Source organism: Micromys minutus (genome assembly GCF_963924665.1).
Source record: "Micromys minutus genome assembly, chromosome: 20".
In the NCBI taxonomy this organism is placed as follows: Eukaryota; Metazoa; Chordata; class Mammalia; order Rodentia; family Muridae; genus Micromys; species Micromys minutus.
Window position 1 is genome coordinate 43,794,812 of NC_137955.1, and position 17,473 is coordinate 43,812,284.

The 17,473-nt window shown below is 35.2% G+C and overlaps 1 pseudogene across 1 annotated transcript; it reads right to left on the reverse strand.

Moving 5' to 3' along the window:
- Nucleotides 1-377: 377 nt before the first annotated feature.
- Nucleotides 378-1,888, reverse strand: LOC308433542 (E3 ubiquitin-protein ligase XIAP-like; annotated as a pseudogene). Its single transcript has one exon. The product of its transcript is annotated as an E3 ubiquitin-protein ligase XIAP-like (transcript).
- Nucleotides 1,889-17,473: the final 15,585 nt, after the last annotated feature.

Below are 17,473 nucleotides of genomic sequence, written 5' to 3' on the forward strand. Positions count from 1 at the left end.
TCCCCTATTACTTTCTTTGGTATCTACTTCCTCAGAAGTACATTAAGATTTAGGTCTAATGGTAACAAAGCAATCAGCTAATGCTGGAGTGGCAGTTTCCATTCAGAGAGTTCAAAATATAAATCTTACTTAACTTAGAAATCAAGTCAGTGTACTATAGATATACATGCGGAAAGTTTTAAAAAATGTTTCTTTGTGTAAGTTTTTAATTGTGTAAAACACTGGATAAACGATACAGCTAATAACCTGAAAGATCCAGAAATTCAAGGATTAGACCTAAACAGTGCTGTTAACATTTGTTTCCCGATTACTTAAAGTTCATTCACATCACACATTCAGTTAGAGTAAGAACATAACATGCCTACTGTGGTGCGGGTTTAAGAGATAAAAATTCCTTGCTTAAATGTAATGACTGTGTAGCACATGGGACATTTGTCAACTGCTTCAGCACACTGTTTACAAGTGACCAGATGTCCACAAGGAACAATAGCCACGGCAATATTTCTATCCATACAGATTTTGCAAAGCTTCTCCTCTTGTAGGCACCTTAGCTGCTCTTCAGTACTGTCTTTCAGCAATGAAGTCTTAATTGACTCATCCTGCCTATTATCTTCCTGAGCACTCACAAGATCTGCAATCAGAACCTCAAGTGATAGATAGCTGTTCCCAGAGGTTTGGAGTTTTTCTTCCATTATTTTCTCAGTGTCCTTGAAGTTGAATCCCATTCTTATAGCTTCTTGCACCATAGGATTCTGGAAGATGGTATCATCGAATTTTTTTTAGTTAGTGATGGCATTTTTATTTTTTCAGCAATTCTCACCAAAGATTCCCCAAGTGAACAGATTAAATGAATATTATTTATATATTCTTGCCCCTTCTCATCCAATAGATATTTACACCCTGGATACCACTTAGCATGCTGTTCCCAAGGGTCTTCACTTGGCTTCCAATCCGTTAGCCCTCCTCCACAGTGAAAGCACTTCACTTTCTCACCTTCACCTGAAGCATAAAATCCAGCTCTTTCAAGCTGCTCCTTCTTAACTGAGTAGATCCATGTTCCAAAAGTAACGATCCGCGCTTCTTATTCTGCCATGACTGGATGTCTTGGAGAATTTGTTGAATTTGGGGAATTCCAATCCGAACTCACACCAGATCCACTTCGAACATTAACATTCTGGCCCAAAACAAAGAAGCAATTGGGAAAGTGTCTCCTGTGTTGTGACCAGGCACGATCACATGGCTCCCAGTTTTTCAGTTTTCCACCACAACAGAAGCACTGCACTTGGCCGTCAATCCCCGTGTGGTAGAGTCCGGCACTGGCTAACTCTCTGGGGGTTACATGGGCATAATCTGGCCAGTTCTGAAACAACTTCAATCTGGCTTCTTCTCCACACATGGCAGGGTTCCTCGGGAATATGGTATCAGAAGTATCTACAACCCGTCCAGTTCTCAAGAGGTAATCTGCATGAGTCTCTGATGGCCTGTCAAGAGCAAAACGGTTTCAGGTTTTCACACAGTTTTCAGATCTCTACTGGCCATTTTGGATACCAGAATTTGTAGACTGTACGGCAGCGTTTTCAAACTTGACGAATCTGCAATCTGGGGTTATTCTCCTGTGACTTCCAACAGCTGAGTCTCCATACTGCCATCTGTGTACTTCCACGTGACAGCTGAAACACTGCAAAGTGTCTCCTTCACTGGTAGAAAGAAAGCCTGCTCGGGCCAACGTTGATGCTGAAACAGGACTGCTACTTGGGAAGTCAGCAAATGTTTATAGTCTACCAAACTCTTCTACAAACTCCTCATCCTTATTGGTGTCTGCAGGCACAACTGTTCTAGATCCTTCAAAACTGTTAAAAGTCATCCTCTCTTGAAAAGATGACTTGTCCACCTTTTTGCTCCAAGTAATCCAGTCCTAACGACCCGCTGCAGGCGACGGTTCCCGAGGGTGGGTTCCTAGAGGAGGGGTGGCATGAGCCTGGATCAGGAAAACAGAACTCTACTGGGCAGTGGGGCCCTGGACTCTGGGGCTGAGCAGCCCTCGATTAATGCAGCATCCACTCCAGGGACAGCCAAGGTCCCTCTACCTCCCTGAGCCTGAAGGGGACTTGGAGAAAAACCACAGTCCTCTTCATTATGTAGCCCGACTCCCCCCACCCTCCCTCCTTCCCAGCTCCAAGCCAGTACCTCCCATAGCTTCTTAAAAGAAAATAAAATGGCATCAATAATTTTAAGAATTGTAATACCAGACAGCAATCCAATAAATTACAAAAAACAAACAAACAAAATTAAACAATAAATAGCATGTAAAATTGTATTTAGAAACAAGCAAAACAGATATGCTAAGTTTATTTTATTAGTGTGGAAAGTTCATCTTTTAAGTTTTGTTTCTGACAAAAGCTGTAATACACTTCTTAGATAGCTAACATTGATTACAGCATACAATGTTCATATAAATGGAAGTGGCAAAACATACTACACATTAAGCCACAAAAGTAAACTTGATGTATGTGTTCCATTTTCAGAAAATAAGATCTGTATAGGTGTGGCATTTAATCCTATATGAAATATTAAATATAAGTTTCCTTAGCAAAAAAAGATGTTTCTCATTCCAGATATAATGATTTGTTTTAAAGGTACCCTAATGAATGAAACTACAACTCTGTTAAGTAATTCATACTACTTGAATATGAAACAAAGATGCCATTTGAATATAAAAACTTATTCCCCTATAAATAATTCCAGTGTTACAATGTAAAATAAGGAGATGTTTTGCTATTGTACAGGAAATTACTACCTTTGTGAGTCTGACAGCCCCACAGTAGTCGGGTTAAAGTCTCAAATACAGTAGTTTAGCACAGTGAGTTACCTAAAGAATTATTTGTCTTAATGCACATTTTACATTTTTGTACTTTATTGTTTTTCTTATTTTGTGACTTTTCTTTTTTTTTTGTAATAATGGTTTAAAATTGTATCAACCCAATGCACCAATTTCCAGGTCATGCCTGTCTTCTTTTTTATAGTTTAATTTTGTAATATTGTTTCGGTGAGAGGCTATGTGGTTTTTCTTTTATTGAATCAGTGTTTTAAGTCATTTTACCATTTTTTTTCAGATTTTTGAAAAGCATTGTGTTTCACCACAATTTGCAAAACTGAGACCAAAATTTGATTTAATAATCTTAGAATGGAAACTCTGCCCAATTGACAATAAGCGGCAAAGGCTACCTCAGTTTCATGCTTACTAAATGCCTGTGGGTGTGACAAAGTTCTGTCACTGCTATTTCCCATACAGGAGCAGAGACTGAAGCCTGTGCTGGTGAAGATATCCATCCAAAGGACTCATCTTAGAATTTAGGGCATGCAAAGAAGAAACTCAACACTCTTATCTGAAATAGATGTTTCCCTTCTCTGGGTTGAGTGTTCGGAAATCTTGAACTGAGTGACATATTGTGAATGGTAGCACATCAGTCAGGGTTAGGTTCTATGCTGTGTGGAGATTCCTCACTCTTACTGAAACAGCGTTTCTAAATTCACGTCCTTGACATACTTTCTCACATGAAGAATTATCCATGAAAGACTGTGAATAAGTTCCTGGGTAAAGCAGAATCCCTTTATGGAATTTTGTTGACTAGGCTTACTTACATTGGTACTGTGCGGAACAGCATTTGTCATGGCTCTGTCCCTCTGTGCCCTAATACATTTTCTCCATAATATTTTAAAATAGTTTTGAATCATTTCCTAAAATTATTATTGCAATTGCACTATTCTGGAATAGTGTAATTCCACAAAAGTATAGATACAAACTAACTAGTTCACTTGTCTGTGCAAAGATGAGCATAGGGCTGTCCACTTGGTATTGTTAATCAATAGGATCAATGGGAAATCCCATGGAGAAGGGAACATTTTCCGCTCTCAGAGTTCCTCAATTGTTCTTTTTAATATGGATGTCCTACTGAGTGAGAAATGTTTGGCTGGTCCTAGAATATATGTGCTATCCTACTAGCTTTAACTATTTCACTTCATACATCCTAGAATCATCTGGGAAAAATAAAGCCATGACCATGAAATTTTCTGGAACAGATGGCACTGTGTGCGCACACCCTGGTTATTCATTGATGGGGACTCAGATCTTTGTGGGTGGAATCAATCTTACAATGATGTTCCCAGGCTTTTAAAGAATGATAAGTAAGGATTAGTCTATGGGTAAGCAAACAACCATTGTTCTCTATGGATTCCATGGTGTTTCTTTAGCTAAAGATGAGTTCCTTAGTCAGATATAATGCTGTGCAGAATAAGATGAAGTCCTCTCCCTATTTCCTGCCCTGACTTCCCTTAGTGATGAAAATTGACCTGGGGTAGAAATCTATTGAGCACTTGTTGTAATGAGCTATTGTTGTGGAAATTTGAAGAACAGTATTAGAAGAAAATAGGCTGGGGGGATATAACTTGTAAAGTTTCAGAAGAGATCAGGTGCTTAATTTTAAAATAAGCATCCCCATAGAAGCATGGGCAGGAGGAGGGAAGGGAGGAACCGGGAAAGGGGATAACATTTGAAATGTAAATACGTAAATTATCCAATAAAAAAAGATAAAATTGGTTTATGAGCTACTCACATCATATTTTGGCCAAAACCCTACATATACTGATAATGCAGTGATATGATTAACAGATTGATCAGAAGAATACTATTTTATGCTACAGGAAAATAGCATACATATTAAAAGTGGTTGAAAATTTACTAATAATTAACAGTAGGTCAGCAACATTGAGGTAAACTTTTTTCCTCAAGTGGAGCAAGGGAAAGGCATTTCCTCAAAGCCAACATAGAGAAGCAGTAATCTAGACAAGCTAAAGGCAGCACTGCAAGCTAGAAGCCCAATTTTACAATTTAGAAGTTATCCAGGTTGTACTGATTTTGAAGGCACTGAGATCCATGATCAAAGGGTTATAGAGAATGGTTGAGGAGTTAGGGTTTCTGAAGAGTGGTCATGAGAGGCCACTGATGAAGGTACAGCCTCAGGTAAGTGGGGACCTGGGACATTAAAGATGTAATATGATGTGCCTGTGAAGGTGATTCAGATGCCAGAACCAGAAAAACAGGTGTACTCAAGCATTTTAGAGTAAGAGAACTTCACAATGAGTGAGTTCCAGATGTTAAAATTTAAACTACATAGTTTGGATTTACACTAACAAATTATTGTTTGTTAGGATCTACTCTTTTTATCTGCTCTTCCCTTCTAAATGTCCTTATAGGCTGAAAAACATAAAAACTATTTTTTTTGCCTAGCATGCTCTTTTTAATTCAATTAAATATAAGAGCAAGGGTTTAATGTATTTTTTTTAATTAAACATGTGTTCAAATATTGAATTTTCCTAAGATCATTTTATTTATACTTTAACTGAAGACTATTAGAAATACAATACAGTTTCAATTTGATGAATTTCTCATGGTGAAAAAACTATTAGAAAGCCAAAAAATATAAAATGTAACTTCCAACTACTAGATGTTCACACAGTAGTTATTAAATGATTTACTCGGTTTAATTCTTTGTTACAAGAAAAGTTTAATTACACGTACATTTAAATATTCATTTGAAAGAATGGAGAAAACAAAATCTCATTAATGGTTCCAACATTTCCTCACTGAAGACAAAGGTGGTCAACTTCCTTTGTCCAGGTAGAGTGTAGGATATAGGAACATTTTAAAGATGCTCTACACTCTAGGTATTCTTCACTTTGCAGAGCTGCAGGTGGTTTTAAAATTACATCAGTGAAAATAGAACCCACAGAGTTGATAATTTAAATCTTACCTTCATACTTTTCATTTAGCATGAGACTATCCAGAATAAATGGGCACTTGTGTTAATTTACCTCACATGTTTTAAATCTATGCTTTGAACTACAAATCTTAGAATAACAGTAGCACACAGGTATGCTACTTTATTTAGAATTAAAAAAAAAACCAAGTAGAGTTCTCAACTGGATATAGCAGTATTAGATTTCTCAGCATGTGTGTGGCACATAAAGTCAGAAAATACAGGTCATCACATGAAAATAACTAACATAAAATGCACCTTTATGTTCCTTTTTGAGAAACTTAAATGGATTCATTGGCATTGTGTTCATATAATTTGAGTTGCTCTTGTAAGGATGGATTCAAAATTAGTTTTACATTATAAACATCTTTACAACTTAGAACTAAGAACCATTGTAACAGGATGAAAACAAAATACAATTATGAAACCGTTAATGAAAGCACAGTTGCCACTACCATTCTTTCCTGAGTAGCTTTTGTTCTTGATGCTTTAATCATGACACTGGGAATCTAACTCAACAGACATTTCTGCTCAGAACATTTTGGGCACATCTTCTTGTTGGAAAGCCTTGTCCAACCCCAATAAGAGTTCTTTTGTCAAAAAAAAAAAGAGTTCTTTTGTCATGTCTTACTGTGTGACACTTTGTCTCATTTAAATGTCATCTCAATGCCTACTCTTCTCTGAAGAGAAAGTGGACAGGGAGTAGATCTGGGAAAGAAGGGGGATATGAGGATCACAGATAAGTAGAAGGTGGGAAAATGGCAGCTGGTATGTATTATATAAGAAAAGAATCTATTTCCAATAAAATAAAAAAATAACATACAGTAATCAAATATTTAATTTTTCTGATTTTCAAAACGTGCTTATTATTTTAAGTTCATAAAAATGATCATCTTAATTAATTAAAACTAATAAAATATTATAATATTCTCTGCTTGAGGGAACTGATCATCTGGATTTCTTTACTAAAGTTTTTTTTTTTTTTTTTTTTTTTTTTTTTTTTTTTTTTTTTTTTTTAGTTAGACAATTGTAAACTTCAGGTTTCTTAGTTCCAGCGAGCTCTGGGGGTTCCGGTTAGTTGATATTGTTTTTCCCATGGGGTTGCAAACCCTTTCAGCTCCTTCAGTTCTTTCTCTGGTTTCTTCCTTGGGGTCTCCAAGTTCAACCAAAAAGTTAGCTGCAAGCATCCTCATCTGTATCAGTAAGACTCTGGCAGCGCCTTTGAGAAGACACTCATGTCAGGCTCCTGTGAACAGGCACTTCACCAATCAATGCACACACACGGAGAGACCCATGACTCCAAATGCATATGTAGCAGAGGATGGCATTGTCTGGCATCAACAGAAGGAGAAGCCTTTGGTCCTGTGAAGGCTTGTTTTCCAGGTGTAGGAAAATGCCTGGGTGATGAATTGGGAGTGGGTGGTTGGGAGTGGAAGCATCTTTATGGAAGTAAGGGAAAAGTGAAGGGGGAATGGGAGATGGAGGGAAAGGGGGATAACATTTGAAATGTAAATATATAAAATATCAAATGAAAATGATGAAAAAGACTATTTTAAACCAAAAATTTATAGTGTTAACTCCCTCAGTATAACAGTTTTCAGTTATATAAAGATCCTAAATTTAGTGTACAGTTAGACAACTTAAGCTGAGTTTAATTCCTCATTTGCATAATAAATGTCTCCTCTAAAATGTGGTATTGAATGTAATTAGGGACAAACATTATGAAAGGATAAATATAAGTGATTTCTAATTATGCCACAGAGTGTTTACTATTTGTAGTAGATGAATGCATATTCAATAGTGAAAAAATGGTTGTTAAAACTCTTAAGAATTTTACAGAGATGTACAGAATCTGAGGCTAGTTGATCAGGTGTGTGTAATCTTTACTGTACTTGCAATTTTTTTAATTATGAAGTTTAATATTGTATGGGGCAATATAAAATAAATATTTATAAGACACCTCAAAAACATGTAGAATATAGTGTTAAATAAAAACAGTGAAATTCATATCAGGTAGGGATTGGTGAATACTCATGTTTTATTAAAAGAGAATAAGAAACAGATATACCTACACACACACAAACACACACATACATATACAGTCATATAGAACTTACATGCATATACATTTATATTAATAAAGAGAGAATGTTTAAAAAGTAGACACACATTACAAAGAAACATCCTATAGCTTGAGCGTGAAGCTCCTTTTTATGCTAAGTCACTAATGCTCAGAACAGAGAATGAGCTCATATTTGATAACTCATGTTTATGGATATGTATTGATCCTATATTCCTGTTCTAATAAAGAGTTTCAAGCTCATCAGCTGGCCTAAAATAATAGGAAGTATTACATAAAAGATATGGAGATTAGAATTTCAAAATAAGTAATTAATGTCACAATAAGAAGTGATATGTTCATTTTATACACTCTATAAGGGAGTTTTTTTTTTTTTTTTGTCTTTTCTGTTAAAGTCTACACAGGTTTCATATGTAATGCTTCCATCAATAATGAATGAGAGTGACCTCTATGGACTCATATATTTAAATACTTGATTTTCCTGTTGGCAAAACTGTTAGAGAGATTGGAGGTGTGAATTTGGTGAGTGAGGTGTGTCACTATAAGGAAAAATGTAAAAAGTTTGTCTTTTAGCATATTCTAGATTCTATCTTGTTGACAAAATTAAGATATTATGGGGAGGGTCATATTAAAAATGTAGCAATTACTTTTCTATTACATTTTTAATGTATTATTTATGCATTCATGTTTTTCAGATTATAGTTTTATTACAACATTTCTGTCATCCATTTATGCAGATACATTTAATTTTTAATAACTAATTGTTATTTCATGCCATAAGATTTGTATATACACATGTATCATTTTCTAATAAGGTGGCTGTGCTCTTTTTTAGAGATTATCAGCTCTAGTGATAATGAATATAGTGTTTCTACCAAACAGATTACTAAACTTCTATCAAAACTCTTTTCTTTTTTTTATGATAAATGTGTCTCTTAAACAGATAACAGTCTGAAAGTGACTACACAAAAAGCAAAGGCTATCTATACATGTTCTTATCAAACGTATGTCATAAACAACTTGATATATAGACTCTTGAAGAGATATCCATGCTGGATACTGAATCATCCTCATCTTTTAAAATTGATCCCCGTGACAAGGCTAGGAAAACAGGCCCCAAGTAATCTGTATTCTAGTGATGAGATGGTTATTCTTAATGTCAACTTGAAGAATATGAAATTACTTGTTTTGCTTGAGCAATGGCACAGTGGGCCAAAACCTTAGAGTGATGAACCATTTCGAAAATACAGCATATAAAAACTGAGGGGAGGGAATATTTCTTATTATTATGAAATGATTACCAGTATTATGTCAATAAATGTGAGGTTTAGCCACCATCAATTAAAATTACTTATTCGTCTAGAGTGACAAAATTACATTTTAAGATTCATATTGACAATTTTATAGAGTCATACAGTATCCTCAGGCAAAGTGAGAAATTAATATTTATCTAGTACTACAAGGTGTTTCTTCATTGTGATATTTTCTAAAAGGTGATAAAGATTTTTACACATTATAAATAAATAAAGCACTATGAGTCTTAGAGTATAGATGAGTCAAACACATTTTCTGAAAGGTCATCTTGATGTAGCAGCTGCTCATTGAAAAATGTTTTATCCAGGCTCACATTAGAGTGTAAATAATTCTGATTATGGGCTGCTCCTTTGAGCATTTGATTATTGCCAGAATCCCTATTTCTTTCTGTTTCTATTTTACTACTGGGGCCTTTCATCTAAATATCACTTCCTGCCTTGAGATAGCATTTTGTAGAATTTATGTACAGCCTTTTCTTGCGTTTCATCTGCCATTTTATTTTGAACAGGTAGAGAGCATTACCACTTACACAATTTATACATTCTCTAATTTTTAAATATGTCAAATTGAAAGCAAACATTTTGACCATACCTCTGAAGCAGGTAAGACAATTACATGTAATATGAAAAAATTGCTTTTGAATGAAAATATACCAAATTTTTGAGAGACCTATTGATCCAGTTGCATATGCAGCTGAAGATAGCAGTGTCTGGCATCAGTGTGAGAAGAGCCCTTTGGTCCAGAGAGGGCACATTTTCCCAATGCAGGGAAATGACAAATCAATGGGGTAGAGAGAAGATTCAGAAGGGAATGCACCTTTGTGAAGGCAACTGGAGGGGCCAGGGAGTTGGGAGCAGGGCAGGGTAAAGGGATAACACCTCAAATGTAAGTACAGAGTATGTAATAAAAAAATAAAAAATAAGTCAAAGGTGAAACCTAAGTGCACATTGCAGACACGTTGTAAAGGTGACTTTTCTAGACCATTAATGGCAATGATTAATTCCAAAAACTCCTTAATTAAACTTGTCTTTTAAGAAAGGTACAGTTTTATGAGGTAAAATGGAAGCAGTGTTAGGAAACTTTTGGCTTCCAACTGAAGGTAGAAGTATTTTAAACTGTTATAATAGCAAATATTATTGATTCAATTTTTACTGCTTTTTTATTATTAGACAATTTTCATAAATGTACACAATATATTCGGATTGCTATTTCCACAGCATTTCTTATCTTTTTCCCATCATTTTCAACCATACCTCATCCTCCTAGTGCTGTTCCCACATTCCTGAGCTTCAATTGGTTCTACTACCTATTTATTATAGACAGTGCTATCTGAGTTTTTAAATATCATTTCCTAACTCTAGAAAAATGTGGATGAGAGCTGCTAAACTCCACAATGCTAACATAGTCCTGAGAACAGTTGCCTAACAAGAAGAAATCTGTTAGAGCCTCATAGGTTTGTGAATGAGTTCACAAATGGAGACATTAATTTCCCCTTTCTCTGAAAGTTTCTCAGCAGAAAAAGTTTACTGGTGAATGGGAAAGCACTGTGAGCTCTCTCTTAGGGTTACACTTGCTCTAATGACCAAAAGCGAATTGAGAAGGAAATGGTTTGTTTCGCTTCCACTTTCACATTGCTGTTTACCATTGAAAGAAGTCAGAATAGTAACTCAAGCAGAGCATAGGGAAGCAGTACCTGATGGTGCAGAGGTCTTGGGGAAATGTTGCTGGCTTCTTCTTTATGTGTCGCGCACCCACGCTTTCCGCCGATAGGAACAGGCGTGCAACGAACAAACAGATTCTTATGCGGACAACCTTTATTTCACAGCAATTTGAGCAGAAGACTACTTGAGCAGGAAACTTCTCTCTGAGCCGGGGACTCCCTACCAGGGTTTACTGTATAGGCGACCTCTCACATGCAGTCTCCCACGTGCGATCTCTCTGCCCAGTCTCTCTCCACGTGGGATCTCCCGCAATCTCTCCTGTCGGGTCTCTCTCCACGTGGTATCTCTCTGCTATATCTCCACGTGGGGTCTCCCGAAATCTCTCCACTATCTCCCTCTCCACATGGGGGAGAAAATGCACTGCTTTAAATGCCTAAGAGACTTGTGTTGCTACCTGATTGGTGCATCCTCCTGTAGCTCAATCACGTGCCCCGAGATTGGGCTGTGACTTATGTGGTTGCCAAGCAACAGGAGGGGAAAGGTTTTTGCAGGCTGAACAATGGGCGGAAAGCTGGCCCCATCTATTGGCGCCAACAGCTTTCTACATTTATGGCCTCTTTTCCAGTGGTACCCAGAATCACCTCTTACTGGTAGATAACTCATAATAGGCTGAACCCTTCCATTAGTGTCACTAATAAGGAAACTTTCCCACAGCCTGGTTTTGTGGAGGTATTTACTCAATTGAGACCCCACCTACTCTTATGACTATAAATTGAGTCAAGTTGACAGAAAACTAGCTAGCACAGTGCTTTTTATACATGGCTGATGCTTAATTGAACCACATGTGTAAAAATATTTCCACGTAGTATTATGCAAGATACTATGAGATTTAATTGCAACGCCCATGTCAAGGCTAGACTATGGTTCTAATCCCCACTTCCTATGACCTCTTATGCAGTATTCCTTGAACCTAAGATGGGACTATATAAGACTCAATAATGGCCACTCACATCACCTCTCTTTTACCCTCAGCACCTTGTGCAAATAAGAGTGACTGTATTTCCACCTTTTTACTCTAAGGAGGCTTCCCAGTTTACGGAAGAGATTAGTACTCATCTATGCCTCTTAACACAAATATTTAGAAGACAGCTTGACATTGTGCTAATTTGATCACTAGATCTGTTTTATAATTTTACTCTGAACTCTACATAAAATTACTGGAAAGAAGAGGTCTATTTAAACCTCGAATCTGTAAATCACATATTAATATTTATTGATTTATACTTTATGATTATATTAAATTTTATAATTTGATTTTTGTTTGCATTAGTAGCCTTATTGAATTGTTCCTCGTTGTCTTAAAAAAAGCTAGTAATTAAAAATAAACATTCTGGTTTATTTTTGTAAACTGTTAGCATTCACTTATAATTTATATATTTAAAAATAATCATATTAAGATAGAGTAATGAATTTACAAATTGTTGAATACACATTTTTATATTCTAGAATATATAACTATATATATGTAAATATGTCAGAAAAGTGAAAAGAAATGCTCTGTTAAAATCAAATGAATCATAAATATTCAGCAACTTCAATTTAGACTCTACTCGGCAGATATCAATGAATCAGAATGGATACCAGCTCTACTCCAAAAGGATACCCAATATTGGGGACACATTTGTGGAGATGGTTCTTTCTGATGTTATATGAGTCATGATAGTAATTATCACATCACCTCAAAAGTAACAGCATCTCTTAGTGAGAGGACAGAAAACAAATATCTGACTTGTAGGCATCCCTTTCTAGATGAAATGTGTTATGGCATCCCTAAATTATTGCAAAGCTCCACAAATCTATGCCTGTTGGCTTAGCAATGTAGGAAAATGGACAGTATCATTGGGAAGATAGCCCCAATCTTCACTGCTAGACTGTAAATCCCCTTTAACTCCGTTTGATCCAGTCTATAAATCTTGTTTAATCCCTGTGGTATCAGGTAGTTTGAGGTTCTGTCTGTATCACTGCAAACCACTCAACCAATGTCAAGAATCTTCCACAGGTCTAAAAACATTATTTATTCTGCCACAAAATTTATATTCATACATATTATCTGTGAACTAGTAAGTCAATTTATCTTATTTTTACAATATGCATGTGAGTATGCATGATACTCTGTGTGGTAAGAAGGTGTTGAGGAGAAAGAACAAAGATCCAGGGCCATGGCAATTCTTTGAAGTGGTGGAGCAATTTTGAAATAAATCCAATTTCCTGAATGAGCAAATTACTCATGAGTAGAAAATGATGCTCCTTTTTGACACATTTCTCTCTAATTGCCATTGTTTCTTAGAATTACCTAAATGATATTTCTACAATAGGAATGTTTGTTTGTCATACAGGAAGGACATAAATGACGATGTACTCAATGTCTACATGCCTAATCTACTGCTGCTTGTAGAAATTTTTAATCAATGGCTTCTATTAAAAATTAAAACAATTATAAAGTGAAGGCATTTCTTTATCTTTGTCTCTAGTAATTTCCTCACACATTAAAGAACATAGTTTAAAATTTCAATAAGTCAGATACTAAAATAATATTACTTTAGTTTAAAAAAAATGTATAATCCTGACATTCAACATGAGTGGCAGTGATTGAGTAGAAAATGCATGTGCTCATTAACATGACCTTAATAGGAATGTAAGTGCCTGTTTCACAGTTGTAATGTTCATATATTCAGAACTGTGGTTTGATATTATTATAGTGATATTGAAAAATGCTTGAATACCATATTTAGTGATATTTGTTATAGGAAAATATAATATATATATATATATATATATATATATATATATATATATATATACCAAATATAGGTGATATATAGAATATATCTAGTAGGTGTCTAAAAGTAGCAATGAGAAGAATATATGGATCAGAATAAAGTGTGGGGTACTTTCAGAAATCCAGAAATTTATAGACACACAAGCACAAACAATTGAAGGGTCTAATCTGAGCAGATTTTTCTATTGGTCTTTCTGGAATTTTGAATGTGCATTTGCTTTCTTTTTAGTTCTACAAGCATTAAGGATCAGATTATGACATTATACCACAGAACCATGAAAAATTTCTGAAAGAAACTCATATGAGTACATTTCTCAATATTCACTCTCCATGAGTTTAAACCTAAAATAAAGTCACATATTCTTAATAAAAATCTGGGAACACCCAAGAAACAATTCACAGAACTTATGATGCTCAAAGAGAAAGGCCAGTAGGTGGGTGCCTCAGTCCTTCTTAGAAAGAAGAACAAAACACTCAGGGGAAGAAAAAAAGGGACAAATAGAGGAGCAGGGATTGGAGAAAAGATCATCCAGAGACTGTCTCACCTGGGGATCCATCCCATATGCAGCCACTAAACCCAGGCACTATTGCTGATGCTAAGTAGTGCTTACTGGCAGGAACTTGATATGGATGCCTCCTTAGAGGCTGTGCCAGAGTCATACTGATACAGAGGAGGATGCTTGCAACTAACCATCTGACTGATCACGGGGACCCCAATGAAGGAGCTAGAGAAAGAACTGAAGGAGCTGAAAGGGTATGCAACCCCATGGAAAGAACAAAATTATCAAGCAAACAAACACATCACAACTCACAGGACTAAAACACCAACCAATGGGTTCGCATGGAGAGACCCATGATTCCAGGTGCATATGTTGCAAAGGATATCATTCTCTGGCATCAGTGGGAGGAGAGGCATTTTGTCCAACAAATGCTGGTTTTCCTAGGGTAGGGGAATGACAAGGCGCTAAGGTGGGAAAGGATTTTTGGGAGAAGGAGCACCTTCATGGAAGCAATGGGAGAGGAGGGGGATGGAATTGGTGGAAAGGTGATATCATCTGAAATGTAAATTCAGAGAATATCCAATAATTAAAAAAAAACAAAACAAAACAAAACATGTATTTGTTCCTAATGTAAGCCAATTGCTTTAAATTGTGAATAGACCAGGAATGAGAAACAAAACAAAACATGATGAACTAGAGGTTACGATTGTTTAAATATACCAGGTAAAATAATAATTCTCCACATAAAAAGTGTTGTATTTGTCTATGACCCAGATTGTTTGGATAGTATACAAATTACAGAATATTTACTGGAACATTTGAAAATTGAGAAAGGAATTATTTGAGACAATAACAAAAACATTCACATTATAACAACTAATGTTTGCAAACAGTGGACAGCCCAATAGAATTAAAATAATTAGGTGATTTCTTCACAATGTATTTAAGCACAATTGTCAAGTGAATTAAATTAATAAGTTTAAAAATATTATTCTCCTATCTTTAAGACCACCATAGCATCAGCAATAGGGTCAGGTCTTAGAGCCTCACCTTGAGGTGAATCCCAAGTTGGGTCTGTCACAGGACCACCTTTTCCTCAGTTTTCTCATTAATTAGGAAATAAGAAATAAATGAATATATATGTCATCATTTTCATACTATTTGAAATAAAGAACGTAGGCAAGAATTGTTTATGTGAATATAAAGCATTAAAGAAAGACCACTGAACAGAATGGTTTGAAATGTAAAGACAGAGAATATCCAATAAAAAAAGGATGATTTTAAGTAATACAGAAAGGACTTCTGCAGCAAATGAAATGAAATTAACTTAGGTTCTCCATGCTCACATTATAGGAAAAATATGTGGTATAAAACATATGCTAACTAGAATAATATGTAACTAGCAAATAGCTATCATTATCCACGGAAACACATTGCAGATTCTTCAATGTGTAGCAAACATACAAAAATTTATTACTAAATTTTGCCACCTTAGGAAATGAATGGAATGTGAACCATGAATATAGAGATACTATACCCTCTATACAGCAAGTAACCCTTGAGTTACTTTGAAAACTACAGACATATTAGTGGCACTATTGAGTGATTCTTGGATAGATAGCTATTTTTTACTATTGATAGTTTCTAGGCTAAAGATATTTGTAGGTGTTTTAAGTCTTTTGTCAAGATGAGTACCAAATGAATAAAAGTATACAATACAAGATAATTTCTGTGATTTGTTTCAAAAATTATCATGTATGTGATGTAGATGTAACAGAGATAGCTATGCAGAGTATTATGCAAAATGGTATCCCATTTTTATACTATGTGTTCAGATTTTTCTACAATCAGGAGGAAAATACCAATTTATTTGTTTGTATAAAGAGATTAATTCCACAGAAAAGCAATACAGTCTCTCTCTCTCTCTCTCTCTCTCTCTCTCTCTCTCTCTCTCTCTCTCTCTCTCTCTCTCTCTCTCTCACACACACACACACACACACACACACACACACACACACCTTTATTTTTGAGACAAATCTGTCAATTTTAGAGAAAATAAACATAGAAGCTTGTGATTTCAAAATACTTTAGGTAGTTTTGCTATGGCTTTGACTGTTTTGTAGACAAGGTGAGAACCCACATAGGTATCTACCAGCAGTTATCACAACTGTAGGTAATCACAGATACCCTTGCTTTTATTTTCCACTGGAGCCAAAGTAACAGATATATGCACACAGATCCAAAGCAAAACCAAAAATCAACAATTTGAAAAATTTCTATTCTTTCTCCCAAAACCTTCACTTGGGTGAACCTATAATTGCAGCATCATGGAAATGTCCTATCTTGACAAAAAACACCCACTGTCATAGAAAGTTTTAGAACAGACACACGTTGATATTCTGAGATTAACTGAGATTCCAGAAATCATGAAGTAAGTTTTATTACTCAAGATACAATTGATATGAAATAGCAATTATAATATAAACTGTAACTCATACAGAATCATAATATAAAATCAGCTTTTTCAAACAAAATTGTAAAGTTATATGTATGCAATATTTGGTTCTAATCTCCTCTCTGTAAAATTGTACATGTATTAAAATCATAACTAAAAGAAGAACATACTTTTGGTTTTGTCATAATAAAGAAGCTCTAAAAGGAAACAGTAATGACGTAGGTTTATTTTCATTTTTTTGGATACTAATTGACTGCAATAACAAAGATCTATAATCAACATTTTGATTTCTCCCTTATAAATCTTGTTTTTCAGTAAGAAAATAGTGCCTGTTCAAATGAAACCATTAATTGATTTTGCAGTTGTGGTGATAGATAGGAGCATTACAACTGTCTATGTTAATTATGCTAGTATAAATTAAAATATATTCAAATCAAATTGTTTTAGTTTCAAAATTGCTTACAATGTACAGGTGCTCTGTTTATTGTGATGTTGTTAAACTAATATTACTTCTGTATATATTTTAAGCCCTATAGTAATGGATCCATATTTTCTAAATACTTACCTTTTGTGAGTGGTCTCAGTGTTTTCTCAGACCTAGGACTTGAATAAAATATCGGTAAATTATAGTTATTCTCTAATGAATTAATTCTTGTCATGGCTATCATCAACACACTCATTTTTTGTGGGTTCAACTTATTTGACCTCCGCATCCTTGTCCAATTTGCTAAATTTTTATTAGGTAACATCTGCAAACCTCACTTGAAGACCATCTGTCAAGAAACGTCAAATGATGTCATGCTACCAG